At 36.0% G+C, this 17,683-nt stretch overlaps 1 protein-coding gene and 1 pseudogene across 4 annotated transcripts in view; both read left to right on the top strand.

Moving 5' to 3' along the window:
* Positions 1-17,683, top strand: part of LOC105492606 (LDL receptor related protein 1B) — a 1,932,714-nt gene that overhangs the window by 1,470,456 nt on the left and 444,575 nt on the right. The window lies entirely within an intron of this gene.
* Positions 1,119-6,929, top strand: LOC105492605 (coordinator of PRMT5 and differentiation stimulator pseudogene; annotated as a pseudogene).

Below are 17,683 nucleotides of genomic sequence, written 5' to 3'. Positions count from 1 at the left end.
ATTACAGGTGCATACTCCTAAATTAGGTTTTCAATCTTCTTTACCTATTAAGTTTGGTTGCAGTTCGTCCACAGAGACTCAAATACAGAAGTATGAAGTTCTTCTCAGGCCATATTTAGTTTGCTTTAACACTGTACTGAATGTCATTTTAAATTTAATTAAATATGTTTTATTGTAATTTATAATCTAGGACTTCAAAGATTAGTTGATATTGATTAACTTTGGTTGCAAAACAAACCATTCCAGAATCCAGTGACATAAAACAACTGCTTATTTGTTCTACTATTTATGGGCTGGCTCTGTAGTTCTTCTCATCTGTGTTAGCTCTTCACATTTCTGTAGCCAGCTGGTGGGTCAGATGGTGGCTGGATGATCAAGATGGCCTCTCTCATATGCCTGGCAGTTGGCAGACTGTGTGCTGAGTAACTAGGCCACAAGTCTGTAATTATCCAGTAGGATGCCTTGAGATGGTCTCAAGGTTCCACATGGGAGCTGGCTCAATATGCAAAGATATTTTATAAATCTCTGATTGCACAACAATTACTAATGTCTCATTGGCAAGTTACATAGGCAAGTTCAGATTCAAGGGATAGAGAAACAGACTCACTGATTGGGAGGAGCTGAAAATGGGCTGCAAGCATATTTGGAGGGGAAGAATGTGTAGCTTCTGCAATCCATGCAGTGGATAGGTTATTACTCTGTTTCCAGAAGCTCCTAAGTAATACATTAAACTATGGCCTCACTTTGTAAAACTCATTTTCTTTTTTTATTTTATCTGTTATGTTTCTTGAAAACTAATAGTAGATTGTGATAATCATACCTGGTTTATCCATGAGCTGTAAATCAATCTATATGTGATGGTGAAGAGATAAAATGAGGTGGAAAAGGATTATTTAGTGGGGAAAAGAAATAACAAAACTATAAAGGGGTCAATAGATTTAATGACATTGGGTTGATTCTGTTACCTTCAAGATTGTAAGTGTTTACCTATGTAGCTCAAATAATGCTAATTTTTTTTTTCTCACAAGTGTGTCATAATTAGTTGCTATGAAGCCACTTTAAATAACCCCATGTTTCTGTGTAAAAAGAACAATTGGTTGTTTTTTTTTTTTTTTTTTTTTTTTTTTTGTTAGTTTTGACTTGAATGAGGTAAGTTGTAAGTGACAACTAAGGGAAAACAATTTGTGATGTAGGATTAGAAGAAGCATTTTTCATAGGAAGTAATAAAAGAAAGTATACATATTAGAACTTTCCTTTTGAGAGATTTATGGCAAGAAATCAGCAGATAAAATCAATGTACTGTGAATTATAAATAGGTCTTTGACGGGCTGGGTGATGAATTCAAAATTTCTAAGAAAACTGTAGAGCACCTGTGGAAATAAGCAAGGACACAAGTGAATTCAGGGTTCCCCTTGAAAGATGATCATAATTTGCAGGAATGAAGTTGTCTGTTATTGTTTGAAAAAGCAAAATATTTCAATTTTATTTACCTACTAATATGTATATGAAAGTCTTGGGCTTTTAGACTTATATGCAAGAATAAACAAAGCTTACTGGAAATAAAGAAGTTTTATTTACATATTCAACCTACTATTGTGAGCTTTTCAGTATATCTGGTTAAAAATAGAGAGAGAAAGCAAGAATATATTAAAATAACTTGTACTAAAAGAAAAAAATATGTGGATATCAGTTTCTCAGGACAGAAATCCATTTAGAGATTTTTTTCTTAGTTGAGTTTTAATTGCATAGCTTTAACAGTGACATAATTAAAGATGAGATTATATGCCAATTTTTTTTTCCCAGTTGGCCTTATTTGCAACACCTAGTATAGCATAGTAAGTGGCTTAGATTGTCATTCCTGCCATATTCAATTGAATACTTTTAGTTGTCTAAACATTATTAACTTTTAAAGATTTTTATAAAATAGAATTTACAATGTATAGTCTCATACTTTACTGACATGTAAAAGCATGTCAAGGACATGTAGAGAAAGCTGTGTTACTCACTACCCTCCTGTAACTACATCTTATTATTTCTTTCCATTTCCTTGGGCAATTTAAACCCAGTGGTCTTCCTTCTGCTTTTCCTCTTCTCAGAAATCTTTCTGAATGACTTCATTATTTATACTGATGCCTTAGTTCACTTCTCAATCTTCCCCAAATTTTCAATAACACCTTTTGACTCTACTGTTCTCTGTTTTACTTTCCCCTATAGTTGAAATTAAGCCTGGATCTCATCACTCTATGCTACTCCTCCAGACAACGTCATTGAACTTAGTGTTCCTTTGCTTTGAACAAAATCTGTTTCACATCTGGCATTCACTATCATATCAATTAGCCTCCCTTTTTCTTTACCTGCATCTGTAATTATTATTCTGCATTTCTCACATCACACTTCATTTATTTCTATGATGACCACATTCATTTTTTAAATGCCAACCCTGGACTGAAAGATAAGGCACTGAATGCTGTTCCTATCACTTTACTATACTATAAAATGTCACCTTCTATATTTCCTGTTTCTGACTCTACATATGCTGTTCCCACAGAAACTTCCTTCCTACCGATGAGCATATTTTTCTTCTTTGAGAGCTCAATCGTTATAATGATTTATACTGAGACCTTCATTATTTACTAGGTCACCAAGTCCAAATTTCCTAATTTATCTCATCACAAATGTGTCCATTTATGAAACATTCCTCTTGTATATGTTAAGGTCAACTCACAATTTATACACTGAAGTCATTTTCCCACCTCAAGTTGGAAACCCTGCTATTTTCATTAATAAAATTATTACTTTTCTTCCCAGTCAGGATCTAAGCTCACTACTATTGTTGTTATAATAATTATTATTTTAAATTTTTATTTTCACTCTCCCTTCTCCTGTATCCCCTGCGCCATTTAGTCACTAAGTAATTTTCTTATCAATCTTCACCATTATAGGCCAGATTTTCATTCACTTATTACTGAATGATTGCTAGCCTTCTATTTGCTTTCCCTGCCTTGAGTTTCTAGAGGTTTCTACATTATGAACACTTTAATTGATTTACTTCCTAAAACACTGATTTCTATTCTCTGCATCTCAAATTGTAAAGCATTTACTTCCTCTCCAGATTTTATGTAGTATCAAACTAGTTGATCCACCTCACCACAAATCTCTCTACTACGTTAAATCCACCCGGTCCTCTAGTCCTACTCACATCCTTTAATCTTAAAAACATACCGTGTTCTTTCTTAACCACATGTTTACTCCTGTACCTAATCTAGAATGGAAAGGACTTTATGGCCTTCCCAGTGGTCTATATTTTGGAGCATCTGTAAAATTTAGTTCAAATCCCTTCACACCATGAAGCTCAGTCTTTTTTGCACCACAGCCCACAGTGATTTCCCTCTTTTAAAACCATTCAGAACTTGTCATGTGTGCTGAATATCTTTATCACTTCCTTATTTGCTACCTACTGCATGCTTGCCTTTTGTATCATTTTTGTCTATAAGATCTCCCCAATGATATGTTAAGTTGTTCTAGACAGGGTCCATTGGATATACTCTTTTCTGCACCCCTTCTAATAAAAAATAGAAGTTGCCACTTAGTAGATAATTTTAAGAATTGCTTTTATTATGAATTCACTATGTGTCAGCTATGTAATTAGGTTGTTAGGGGACTTATCTTAAAGCTCCATTTGCAGAGTAAAAGCAATTCTTTGACTTATATTGTTTGTTTGGTTGGACAGAACTGTTCATCAGGGAAGGAAATATGAACCTGTATGGGAAACTTTTAACTATAGAATATTGGTTAAAAGCAAAGATTCTAGATTCAGGATCTTTATCTAGATTCAACCCAGCCTCTCTTCTCCTGTTCACCAGTTACATGCTGTGTCTTTAGGCAAATTATTCAACTTCTCATTCTCTCAGTTTTCCCTTTTAGAAATAAGGATTATGTTAACAGCAATATTAAAAGCATGATAAGACTCAACAAGTTAATAAATGCTGGTTGGAACAAGGTCTAGGACTTAGTAATAAATTAGCATAAACAGTTTTGAGTCTTCTTTATTTTTCTTTATTGATCCATTTTATTCATCACTATGAATTAATAGAATCTAGCTAGCATATAAAATGACCACCATAGCATACAAAGATTTTGAAAAACAGGTGTACTTGCTGTTCAAACTTTCAAATATTGTGAATGAAGCAAGTAGAGGGGCCCTCTCCTTAGGGAAATGAGAAGGACTTAGGACTCCAGAGTTCTCCCCTCATCTCACAGTGTTTATTGAACATTTGCACATGACTGATACATGCTATGGACACTATAGGAGATTTTTTAAAACTAGATGACAGAAGAAATGCATGCTTTAACAATGGAATATTCATGCATGAGTAGCAAAAGTAAGGGGGTAGAGATGAAAAGACAATAGAAAGGGATATATTCAAGATGACAGAATATGTTCCTACTGTTGGACGCATTTGATTTTCCAAAGATCCAAACACTTCTCTGTCTCCAACCCCTTGGATCTTGGGTCCAGATTATAATTTATCTTAGCTAGCATGCCAATATAGAGACAATCAGAGCCTAAAAATTAAGAATATGAGAAGGGATGTTGGTAAATAAGTATGCATTAGAAATGCAAGAATATCTGTATCTTATAATAAAACACAATTTTAATAAGTTTCTTTTGCCTCATCCCTTTCAACTTTCAAAATAATAGAAACGTATATGTGTATGTGTAGAATGATAGCTAAGAATAAAATTTATCTGTAATCTATGATATCTGAAAATGTCAAAAACTTCTCTATTTTTGTTATATTCACAAAACTGGGATTTGGATGGGCTAGACATTGTGAGATGAATTGGCAAACAGGTGATTTGATGGTATCCTGCATGCTTAGGGTGACAGGAGTGCTTAGGTCTGGAACAGCAAGTGTCTGTGAAAATGCCTGTTGGTTGTACCTGTTAGTCTGATAAATAATACAGAGAAATGAGATTAATTTAGTCACCATTCAAAAGACATCTACATTAACCATCTTTCTCTGCCAGTGTTAGAGAACAGGGTTCAACGAGAAGATGAACACTGATTTCAAAATTAATAAAAAAGAAACATAATTTTCTAAGTAATGTTTCATCAAGATGGCTTGAGCCATGCATTTGTACACAGAAGCCACATTCAGTAATTGATTAAATACCTCTCACATAGCATGAATAAAATTTTTCCCACTCTCTGATTTATCTCCATTGGTATTATTAAAATATATATTCAGAATGCAAGGGAGAAAATTTGAAAAATAGCAACATTTTAGACTGATATTGGTATGTATTCGGTTGGTGCAAAAGTAATTGCAGGCTTTGCCATTGAAAGTAAAGGCGTGTCACGTGGCCTACAACGTCGCGGGCAGCCGGGCATGGATCCTCAGTCCGCCAGGGCCCAGTCGCAGGGGACCGCTGAGCTGTTTCCGGGCCGCCTCTGCCTAGCACGTGGAAGGCGCCCCCTAGCCCGGAGGCTGGCTTTGCTACAGCTGACCACTCTTTTCAGGAGAGAGAGACTGAGAAGGCAGTGGATCAACTAGCCCAGGGAGCACAGAGCGTCTCTAATGACCATCCAGCCCGGGGGCGGGGGGCGGGGGGCGGGGGGGCACCCATTCTGAAGAGGAAGGATTTGCTGTGAATGAGGGGGACTCTGATGGAATACCTGGGAGCTGAGAGAAGGGACAAACTGTCCACCCAGGGAACAGCCTGGCAATCTTTTTAATGAAGACTGGGACTTGGAGTTGAAAGCAGATCAAAGGAATCCCTGTGATGCTGACGACATCCAGGGGAACATTTCTCAAGATCTCAAACCTTGGGTCTGCTGTGCCCCACCAGGAGACATGATCTATGACCCCAGCTGGCACCACCCACCTCAGCTGATAACCCATTATTCCAAGATGCTCTTTGAAACGGGATAGTTTGACGATGCCGAAGATTGTGTGTGGTGCTTTCTGCCTTGTAGGTGGGCAGGCTTCCAGGTCAAGATCTCTTTTCCTGTCTTGGAGGTGAAAAGTCATATCTGATAAAACATTCCCTGTGATCCCTCATCTGGGATACACAGACCGGTGTTCAGTAAGCCCCCCATTGCTCTCCCCAGTCTGCTACTGTTCTTAATGGGCTCCTCCTTGGAATGTGTGTGTGTTTGTGTGTCAAAAGGAGTTGTGTTCTTTGTAAAATAAAGTTTTTTTGTTTTTGCTTTTGTTTCTGTTTTTTTTTTTTTTAAAAAAAAAAAAAAAAAAAAAACAAAGAAAAAGAAAGTAATGGCAAAGCCCGCAATTTTGCGTCAGCATGGTCTGCCATTCTGAATGGGTATTAATGACAAAAGGTTTATTTATTTAAACTGAAGAAAATGTAAAGCAAGGACTAAGTTTTCTACATGTACTCTAATGAAGGGTTTTCTTTCTGTGTAATTTGCATGTATGAGCTACTCTGATTCAGATATAAGGGAGAATCAGGCTCATATTTCCTAAAATGTATATCTGAAGTAAACATTCTAAATCAGATTTATTGAATATCTACTCTGCCAATTGCAATGTATTGGTTGGGCCATTCTGCCTCTTACCTCAGGTTAAACATTGAGTGTACTGTTTCCTTGCCTATATTTCACTTGGTTCACATTCTATACTTTAGGTTCACTTTAGCTCTTTCTTTCACCTACAAGGTGTGTACACACACACACACACACACACACAATACTCTCAAGCTAGAGAAAAATGTGTCTTCCAGTTCCCACAAATACTTTGCACCTAACTTTATTATAATATTGTTATTTTTATTTTGCCCTAATAGCTTCTCTGCCGTATAAGTACAGAAACTGTGCCTTGCTCATCAGTATACCTCCAGCCCAGCTCAAGGCAAGTCTCCGGGACACTCTGTTGACTGTTGTTCCAAATGCCTTTGGGGCACTCTAACCCTGGTCACGGAGTTCCTGGGACTTAATAAGCAATCAATGCATATTCATAAAGGGAGAAATCATATGCTTTCTGAAAGTTGAGATGCTTGCTCTCATGGAATGTACAAAGTAGGAGAGGAAATCTTAGCAGCAGAAATAACCACAGGTTAGTGTGATACCAGTGTGGTGTGAGTACAGACAGAATTTTACAGGCACACACAGTAAAGTGAAATCTCCTCCAGCCATGATGATGAAAGAAGCTTACAGAGTAGATGGTCCCAAATGCCCATTCTGTCACATTATAATGAACTCTGACAAATAACCATAAGGATGAAACAGATAGCTATTTTACAGTTGGTAATATTTTAAGGTTGTTAATATTTTCTGAAAATAATATTAAGACAACAAACATGCATCTTACATAAAAATCATCTGATGACAAATATCTTCTTAAAATAGAAGAGACTTCAGAATGTGGCATATAGTTACATCCACACATGCCTTTCTTGTTTCTCCTGTGCATGAAATTTCTTAGTCATAGTACATGAATCTAATCTATATGAATGTTTACCTTACTTGGTGAGTGCACAGAAGTACTCCCTTTTTTCTTTAGCATTGAGTTCCATGAAAAAATAATTCATTTGGTAGTAAAGATAGAAATGAATTTAGTGTGTTGATTTGAATCTTCCCAACAAAAGATGAACTTGCTTAAACTTAGTATTTTTAAAATCTATGATAGAGGAGAAATAATCACAATTAGTTGCCAAGTAGTATAATATTTTTGTACAAAATACCATTGCAATCTGAAATTATTACCTCCCTATAGTCTTTTTTTGTTAAATTATCATTTTTATTATCGACTTATTTAATTCAATTTGTTCATTGATACCTAGAGATATGTGGTAAGCCTGTTAAGGTTAAAATATGGGCTTTGGGAATAGTGAGACTTAGATTTGAATCCAAGTGCATCACTCATTATGATGCAATGTTCTTAAGCTTTACTAAAATTAGGGGCAAAATAGCATCAATTCATGAGGATTAATGAAAAGAATGACAATGTTATGCTTACTATAGTGCCTACCAGATAAACAGGTCCAGTGGAGAGCCAGCAGTTATTTCATTGTAAAGGTAAAGTAAATCTTAGTTCAGTCTGAAGTAGCCACTGGAGAAAGTTTATTGCTGTTCTTGTTCCCATACTAATGTGGCCCATCCAGCTGCTTGTTCTCGAGGTTCAATAACAAGATGCAGACCAACTGGGAAAAAAGGGAGCCTATTTCTGCAACCAACAAGAAGGTTGGACCAACTCAAGACCGACTCAAAGTTACAAGTTTTTCTCTGGTACACATATACATTTAAAGCTCCATGCCTACGTGTGGGAGTGCATGGCGCTGTTTCAGCAGGAACAAGCAGGAGTGTTTCATTTAATCTCTGCCTAGTCTTTATGGTCTGGAGTCTGGAAAGCTTTCTCTAGAGACTTGGAAAGTTTCTTAATCTTAAGTGGGCCCTGGGACAAGGTGTATGTGTAAGAATGATTTTATTATTGGATCAGACATGGGGTGTCCAATCTTTTGGCTTCCCTGGGCCACATTGGAAGAACTGTCTTAGGCCACACATAAAATTTACTAACACTAACAATAGCTGATGAGCAAAATAAATAAAATAAAATAAATTTAAAACCTCATAAAAAGTTTACCAATTTGTGTTGGGTCGTATTCAAAGCCATCCTGGGCGACATGTGGCCCACAGGCTGTGTGTTGGACAAGCTTGCTTTAGGATCTGAGAAAACCGAGGTGGGATCTTGGTGGGTTTGATCGCATATTCTGACCCTTATACTCAGGCACCAGTTTCTCCAGTTCTTTCATGCTTAACTTAGGTATTTACCATAGTAAAGGGGTAGTTGAAACTGACTGCTCTGGCTGCTAACGGAAACCTGAGCTGCCACATTCTGACGAAGTTACAGCACAGAAGGGTTGATTTAATTTTTTTTTTCCTTGATTCCCAAAACACTAAATGTACCATGTTTTCACTTCACTCTCTACTTACTAGTAAAAAACAATGAATATTAGTGTTTAAATATACATCATTAGTTCATTAATGTACAACATTAGTTCATTTAAATTTCAGAATGATCACGATGTTAAGAAGAGGAAAGTATAAAACCTTCTCTAGAAGTAATTCCACTTTGGCTTTGACCAGACAGATGAACAGAAACTTAAGGGCTTTAAAAAAAAATTGTTATGATCTGAATTATGGTCCCCTAAATTGATATGTTGAAGTTCTAGTTCTCAGTACCTCCACATGTGAGTGTGTGTGGAAATAGGGCCTTTAGCAAGATAATTAAGGTAAAATGAGGTCATAATGGGTGGACTCTAATCTAATATGACTAGTATCCTTATAATAGCAGGAAATTGGGAAATAGGCAACATAGACCAAGGGAGAACCCTGTGAGGGCACAATAAGGCAACTCTCTGCAGGCAAAAGAGAGACGCCTGGCCGGGCGTGGTGGCTCATGCCTGTAATCCCAGCTCTTTGAGAGGCAAAGGCAAGCGAATCAACTGAGGTCAGGAGTTCGAAACCAGCCTGGCCGCCATGGTGAAACCCCGTCTCTACAAAAACACAAAAATTAGCAGGGCATGATGGCAGGTGCCTGTAATCCCAATTACTTGAGAGGCTGAGGCAGGAGAATCGCTTGAACCCGGGAGGCGGAGGTTGCAGTGAGCCAAGACTATGCTGTTGAACTCCAGCCCGGGCGGCAGAGAGAGACTCCATTCCAACAAAAAAGAAAAAAAAAAAAAAATAGAGAGATTGAAGTCTCAGAAGAAACCACACTTGTCACCACCTTGGTTTTAGACTTGCAGCCTTCAGATCTCTGAGGAAGTATATTTTGTTGTTTAAGCAATCCCATCACTGTTTTTTTTTTTGTTGTTGTTATGGCTGCCCTAACAAACTAATGCAATATTCAAAGGCTGGGACCAGTAAATTATTTTTAGAGGAAAATATGTAAATTGAATTGACATTCAGTTATATATAGAATACATCCATTTACTTACTTAAAGGGTAAAAAATGCCTTGTCCAGTCTTTAATGCTAATATATTCTGAGGTTTTAAAAGCATTAAAATCTATACTGATTTTGAAAGTCTCATAGATAAGAAATGAACCCTACAACCTAAATATGGAATTTGGGAACATGAATCTTTCTAACAAATATCTCCTAAAATTATATTTTATTAGCTTCTTATTCCAAAGGAAAGATATTTTATGAGAGAAAAAGCACACAAACACACAGATTTACATATATAATCCCATAATTTCCTTCACCATCATCTTAAAACTCCTTTCATACCTGTCTACACCATTCTCAATGAATGTCTTTTTATTTTTCTTGTAGGCAAAAAATAGAGGCATTCAGTAAATTGCCTCACTTCCACTTGCAGATTTAATTGGGTTCATTGGAGTATTGTGATTAAGAATCTAGACTCTAAAATAAGATTCCCTGGATTCAAATTGTGGCTCTGCTTTTGACTATTTGTGTGACCTCTGCAAATTATTAAGCACTACATGTCCCAGTTCCCTCATCTGTGAAGTAGGGGTAATGTTACCTATCACAACACAACAAGTGCATAGAATAATGCTACTCATTCTCCCTCGTGTGTGTATGTGTATTCAATTAATGTTGGCTTTTTTTTTTTTTTTTTTTTTTTTGAGACAGAGTTTTGCTCTTGTTGCCCAGTCTGGAGTGCAATGGCACAATCTTGGCTTACTGTAACCTCCGCCTCCTAGGTTCCAGCAATTCTCCCACCTCAGCCTCCAGAGTAGCTGGAATTACAGGTGCCTGCCACCATGCCCAGCTAGGTTTTTTTTTTTTTGTATTTTTAGTAGAGACAAGGTTTCACCATGTTGACCAGGCTGATCTCGAACTACTGACCTCAGGTGTTACACCCACAATGGCCTCCCAAAGTGCTGGGATTACAGGTGTGAACCACTGTGACTGGCCTAATGTTAGCTGTTACCTTTGTGTATACCCATTTCATCTAGTTCCATTTTTTAATTGTTGAGAAAGGGTCCTTTCAAATCTAAACCTTACTCCTGTGCTGTTGAAACCATTGTGTATGTATTTTTATTCTCTCTCTCTGGTCAGTAAGCCTCCTCCTAAAGCTACAAAAATGATCATTTCTCTTCCATACTAAAAAAATAAAACTATAAACAAATTTATCTCTTTTGGGGATCCCATTGTCCTCTCCACCTTTCCTATTGCTGCCAAGGTTCAACAAGTAATCTATACCCACTGACTCTTTTCCCTCTTTAAATAACTGCAGTCTTTCACAAATTCTCTCATTGCTCTGATAACAGATTCAGATGACTCTGTGGTTGACAAAGACAATGACCTCATTTCTGTTGAAATTGTTGACTACTCTCTACTTCTGAAAACACATTTCTCCTTGCAATCCTCTGACACAGTTTCATCCAGGTTCTCCTCCTGGTTCTCAGACTACACTTGTATAAATGTCATTGTTAATCTCTATTAACAACTAGCTTTTCTTCTCTAAGAAGTGACAGTATTGTATGACTGTTTTCTATTAACCAAAAACAAATTGCAATGATTGTTCATTTGTTTTTGGCACATTGGTATTTTGAGATGAAAAACATGTTTTGGAAAAACTAGAGAGTTAAGATGTTGTTTGCTGTATCTCTATTGTTTATGATAGTATTTGATATATAATAATTGCATAATACATATTTGTACATTATTTGATTTATTTTTGTCCTGTGACCTTTCACATCTTAAAATCTTTATAAACAAAAAGAAATGTCCTAGAATACAAGGGAGTAGGTCATTTATTGATAGATATCTGGAACCATAAGTTAAATAAACAGAAATCTATCTATACTTTTTAAATAGGATTCGCTAAAATCATTTTTAAGAATCCAAATCTCATATACCTAAGACTAAATTTCTCCTCCTGTTCTTACTCTGAAATGGCAGTGTCTATTTAAATTCAAAAAGTCAAATGTTTAATGAAAGCAACAAACTTATTTTGTGACGAGAAGTTATCAAAATGCTTACCTTTATGATTACATGCCTTGAAGTCTTATGGGATAATCTGTTGGAAGGCAATAAACAATAATTAATGGGGTGATTTTTTAAAAAGTATTCTAAAGCATTGGCTTTAAATTTATGAATCAATAGTCAGATTTTAACAGCAGGATTATCCAAAAAATATCTCTTATTTTTAAAGCATGTGGTTTTGAAACCTATGAATTGAAGGTATTTTTCCTATATGAATAAGAGAAATATGTATTGTTATCTTTTTTTATTCTACCCAGGGCATATTTATTATATAATTACATGCTGTAGGAAGCAAATTGTACTCCTATACTTTTATCTGACATAAATTAGCTAGGTCAAGAAAATTTTTTATACTTGTGAACTCTGGAATAACTCCTATGCAGGAATGTTCCAATAACATGGGCTATTGTTTATGTGAAAATAAGTCCTTAGTTTTGTATTAATTCTAAATTTCCTCATGACATTTTTCACGGCTTGACATAAAAAGATCAGCTTCTCTGTATTTTTTTTTTTTCTTACATCAATACTGCTAACTTGTGTCAGAGTCACTGAGAAATTAAGGTAGCAATCGATAATGAGAGCAGAATACAGCCTCATGTTTACCTAATTTTAAGTAACATTTTAAGGCAATTACAATATATGTACATATATATGTGTATACACACACACACACACACACATCTATTTATCTTTCTGTCTATATTATTTTATAGACACAGAGTCTTGCTCTGTTGCCCAGGCTGGAGTACAGAGGCACAATCATAGTGCACTATGGCCTCAAACTCCTGGGCTAAAGCAATTCTTTTCCCTCAGCTTCCTGAGTAGCTGGAACTGCAGGAGCACCACCACAACCAGCTATGTGTTTTTTTGTTTGTTTGTTTGTTTGTTTGTTTGTTTTTAATTTTTGTAGAGGCAAAATCTGACTATGTTGCCCATACTAAAATATTTTCTTAAAATATGTGATAATTAAAGACTATTTGGTTACTTTCAGCACATTAAGAATAGTATGAAATAAATATTCAATTTGAAATTATATAACTTAATCAAATGTACTTTTTAGAGGCAATGCTTATTTTTAATTTTTAGTCACATTTTAGTTGAATTATTCACTTACTCTTTTTGGCATAAGTTAACATAAAATGCATGTTTGGCAAATGAGTTCAACTTTATTTATTAGCACTCTACCATTACTATTAACTCTGTCTACATGTGCTGGTCAGTTTTATTTGTCAACCTGACTAGGCTTTAGTCAGTTCTTCAATAAAACACTAACCTAAACAGTGTTGCAAAGGTATTTATAGATATGATCAAGTCTACAGTCAGGTGATTTTTAAATAAGGGATTGTCCTGGATTAGATAATCTGGATGCGCTAAATGATATTACAAGTTTCCTATAACAAGGAGACACATAAGTCAAAAGGCAACGAGAAAAGGTGATATGATGATAAAAGCAGAGATTAGAACAAAGTGGCCACAAGCCAAATAAATACCATCAGCCTCTAGAAGCTGTAAGACAAAGAGCAGATTCTCTCCCAGAGTCTCTAGAAGGAAGTAACTCTGGTGACATCTTGAATGTGAGACTGAACCTTTTGAACTGTGAGATGATTTGTGTTATATAAAACCACTAAGTAATTTCTTACAAAATTCCAAGAAACAAATAGGAATTTTGTATCCTGGAAGTGAGGTGCTGCTGTAACAAATGTCTATGAAAAGAGTCAAACTATTCAAAATACTTAAAGAGATTTGTCCTGAGGCAAACATGAGTGACCATGGTCAGAGGCACAATCTCAGGAGGCTCTGAGAACATGTGCCCAAGGTGGTTGGGTTACAGCGTGGTTTTATACATTTTAAGGAGGCATAAAACATCAATCAATACATGTGAGACATACATTGGTTCAGACGGGAAAGGCAAGACAACTCAAACAGGGGAGTCCTAGGTCATAGGTGGATTCAAAGAATTTCTGATTGGCAATTTGTTGAAAGAGTTCAATTATTATCTAATGATCTAGACTCAATAGAAAGGAGTTTCTGGGTTAAGAAAAGGGGTTGTGTCGACCAAGGTTCTTGTTATGTAGATGGAGTCTCGTAGATAGTCACCCTTAGAGATAATAGATAGCAATTATGTCCTATTTAGACCTTTAAAAGGTATTTGAATCTCAGTAAATGTCTTTGAGATTAGGAGGGCCTGAACTGAGAAAGAGCTAGTTATATTATTACAGGTTTGCAGGGCCATTCCAAAATATTTCAAAGACATATATTTCAGGTAGCGGTTCATGCCTGTAATCTCAGCATTTTGGGAAGCCAAGGTGGGTGGATCACCTGAGGGTAGGAGTTTGAGACCAACATGGTGAAACCCCATCTCTACTAAAAATACAAAAAAGTAACCAGGTGTGGTGATGGGCGCCTGTAATCCCAGCTTCTCAGGTGGCTGAGGCAGGAGAATTGCTTGAACCCAGGAGGCGGAGGTTGCAGTGAGCCAAAGTTGCCCCATTGCACGCCAGCCTGGGCCACAAAGTGAGACTGTCTCAAAAAAAAAAAAAAAAAAAAAAAGAAAAAAAAAAGAAACATATTTTGGGGTAATATATGTTGCAGGTTGGAGTTGGTATCTTATTACTTCAAAGAGTCTTTCTGTCAGTCTTAGGATCATTGTTTTAATGTTAATGCTGGGCAATTATGTCTAAAGTCCAAAATGAGGTAAGTATGGACCCTCCCTATCTGTCAGGGCCTGAACTAGTTTTTGAGTTTTCTTTGGAATCCCCTTGACTGAGATGGGGTTCCATTCAGTTGGTTGGGGGCTTAGAAGCTTATTTTTTTATTTGCACAGATACCTAAAAATCTGTAAATGACTTTCAAATTGGGTACTGGGTAGAGGCTGGAAGAACTTTTAGGACGATAATAGAAAAAGCCTGGATTGCCTTGAATAGACTGTTCATAGATATAGATGTTAAAATTCTTCTAATGGGAACTCAGAAGTAAAGAGCATGGTAGAAAAAATTATATTATCTCAGAGAATACTTAAATCATCATAAATAAACTGTTGTTAGAAATGTGGACATGAAGACTATTGCTGATGAGGGCTCAGAGAGAAATGAATAATATGTTATTGAAAACTAGAAAAAAGGAGATTAAGCACATTAAGATACTATGAAATAAATATAATTAAATTTGAAATAATATAACTTAATCAAATATACTTTATAGAGGCAATGTTTGTAATACTTAAATTGATTTCTGCCATTATATATAGAGCAGGAGTTGTAAGCAAGGAACTTTGATATTTAACTTTGGACATTTCCAAGCAAGATGTTGATGTGTTCTGGTTTCCTTCTTTCTGCTTATAATAACTGTTAAGCAAAAAAGAACCAGAACTTGATTATTTGGGAAATTCTCAATCTATCCAGATTGCAAATGACACTAAAATTAGAAGATTCACTGTTAGGAAAGTGAATGATTGGACAACTTTTTGTTAGTGCCTCAGAAGAAAGAAAAGCTAAAACTGTTCATTTACATAGAGAGCTCTTTGAAGTGATAATGTGACTCGTGGATACTTTCTTCCATTTCAGCAGAAGCTAAAAAATAAGGATGGGATTATCTTGGAAATACCTGTGTAGGAGCCTCTTGTTTAATGGTGCAAATTCCCATGCCAAACAAGAAGACCCACAAGATTTTTGAGAATGTTATAACAGAAGAAACATTGCCAGTTTGGACTGTAAGAGAAAGAGAGAGAAGGAAATAAAAGAAGGCTGTAAGACTCCCAAATTTCTATAGGCAAGAAACGGGTTGGTAATACTATTTATCTGCAAACCCATGAAAAGGGAAGAATAATTCAGAGGGAAGAGTGAAAGGTAGAGAAGGCAGAGATTTGAGCCACAGAGAAATTTTCCCAAGTTTTAACAGTAAGTGGAGTTTACTCTGCTGGATTTCAAAATTGCTTGGAACTGGTGACTTGTTTTTTCTTTTCTTTTCTTTCTGTCTTTTTTTTTTTTTTTTTTTTAGATGGAGTCTTGTTTTGTCACCCAGGCTGGAGTGCAATGACGCGATTTCTGCTCACTGCAACCTCTGCCTCCTGGGTTCAAGCAATTCTCCTGCCTCAGCCTCCTGAGTAGCTGGGATTACAGGTGCACACCACCACGCCTGGCTAAGTTTTGTATTTTTAGTAGAGATGGGATTTCACCATGTTAGTCAGGCTGGTCTCAACTCCTGACCTTGTGACCCAACCGCCTTGGCCTCCCAAAGTGCTGGAATTATAGGCGTGAGCCACTGAGCCCAGCCTGGTGACTCATTTTCTCCATTTTTGAACATAAATGTCTATAACTAGCATTCTATACTTGTCCCACATTTATTTTGGGAACAGATGACTTATTTTCTAGTTTTACAGGTCCACAGATGGACAGGAATTTTGGATCAGGATAGATCATGCCCAGAATTTTAAACATAGCTGATTTAGATGATGAAATTACAGATTTTTGAGTTTATGAGATTAGAAGAGATTTTGGACTTGAGTTGATGCTATTCATGATTTGAGACTTTTGAGGACCTTGATATGGAATACACTTCATTTGCACGCTGAGCTGATATAAATCTTTGAGAACCAGGGACAACTGCATTAGGCCAAATGATGTCTCACAAAAGATACCCAGGTCCTATCACTGGAACCTGTGAATTTTTTACCTTACATGATGAAAGGGACTTTCCTACTGTGATTAAGTTAAGGATATTGAGATGGAAAAAATATCCTAGATTATTTGAATGGGCCCAATGTAATCACAGAGTCCTTATAAGATTGAGGCAGAAACATTAGAGATAGAGAGAAAAAATGTTAAGGATGAAAACAGATGTACGAGTAACACATCTGAAGGTGGAGAAAGAGGTCAAGGAATGTGCATGTTCCCTAGAAACTAGAAAAGATAAGAAAACAGATTTTTTTTTTTTTTAATGAGCCCTCAAAAGAAATATGGACCTGCATATACCTTAGTTTTAGCCCAATGATATAGATTGTAGACTTCTGACTTTTATAATTGTAAAACAATAAATTTATATTCTTTTAAGCCACCAAAGGGGTGGTAATTTGTTATAACTGCAATAAGAAATGAATACACCAATTTATATATATTTAAAATGTTTGTAATTCTAACATACTTTTATTAAAAATGGCAGGCCTGCCCTATATCCTTTTATCATAGGCACCTGCTTTAAAGTGTTTTACTGATTTCTTTGTTTACTTTAGTATCTAAATAACGTGGCTACATTTTCAGTTCCTGAATCTTTAGCCTTAGGCATTATGTATTGACCTCATGCATTATTTATTGACTTCCTACCCCCATTTGCAATCCCCTTCTTATCCTAATATGTCATAATTTTATCAAGACACATATTCTGCACAAAAGTAATGTTGGAATATTTATTCAACATATTCTAGGGATTCTCTTTGCCTGGATTTGTACTGAATTACTCTTATATATTTTTTTTGTATATGAAGTCTTATGTTTTAAAAAGATTAACTGTAACTCTGGTTCCTCAGTTCAGAGAACCTCTATTTTACCCTTCAGGGAATAAATATCCAATCTTCTATATACAGGATCCTCTGCAGGGTCTAGCCTTCTGAAGTATAAAGAGGGTCTGGGGATCTTACTACCTCCTAAATAGATCTTCCACCAATCCTTCTAGTTTTAGCACTTACGTTATCTCTATTTCTACAAGTATC

The sequence above is a fragment of the Macaca nemestrina genome, chromosome 11 (assembly GCF_043159975.1).
Source record: "Macaca nemestrina isolate mMacNem1 chromosome 11, mMacNem.hap1, whole genome shotgun sequence".
NCBI classification, from domain to species: Eukaryota; Metazoa; Chordata; class Mammalia; order Primates; family Cercopithecidae; genus Macaca; species Macaca nemestrina.
This window is presented reverse-complemented; position numbering and strand designations above follow the sequence as displayed.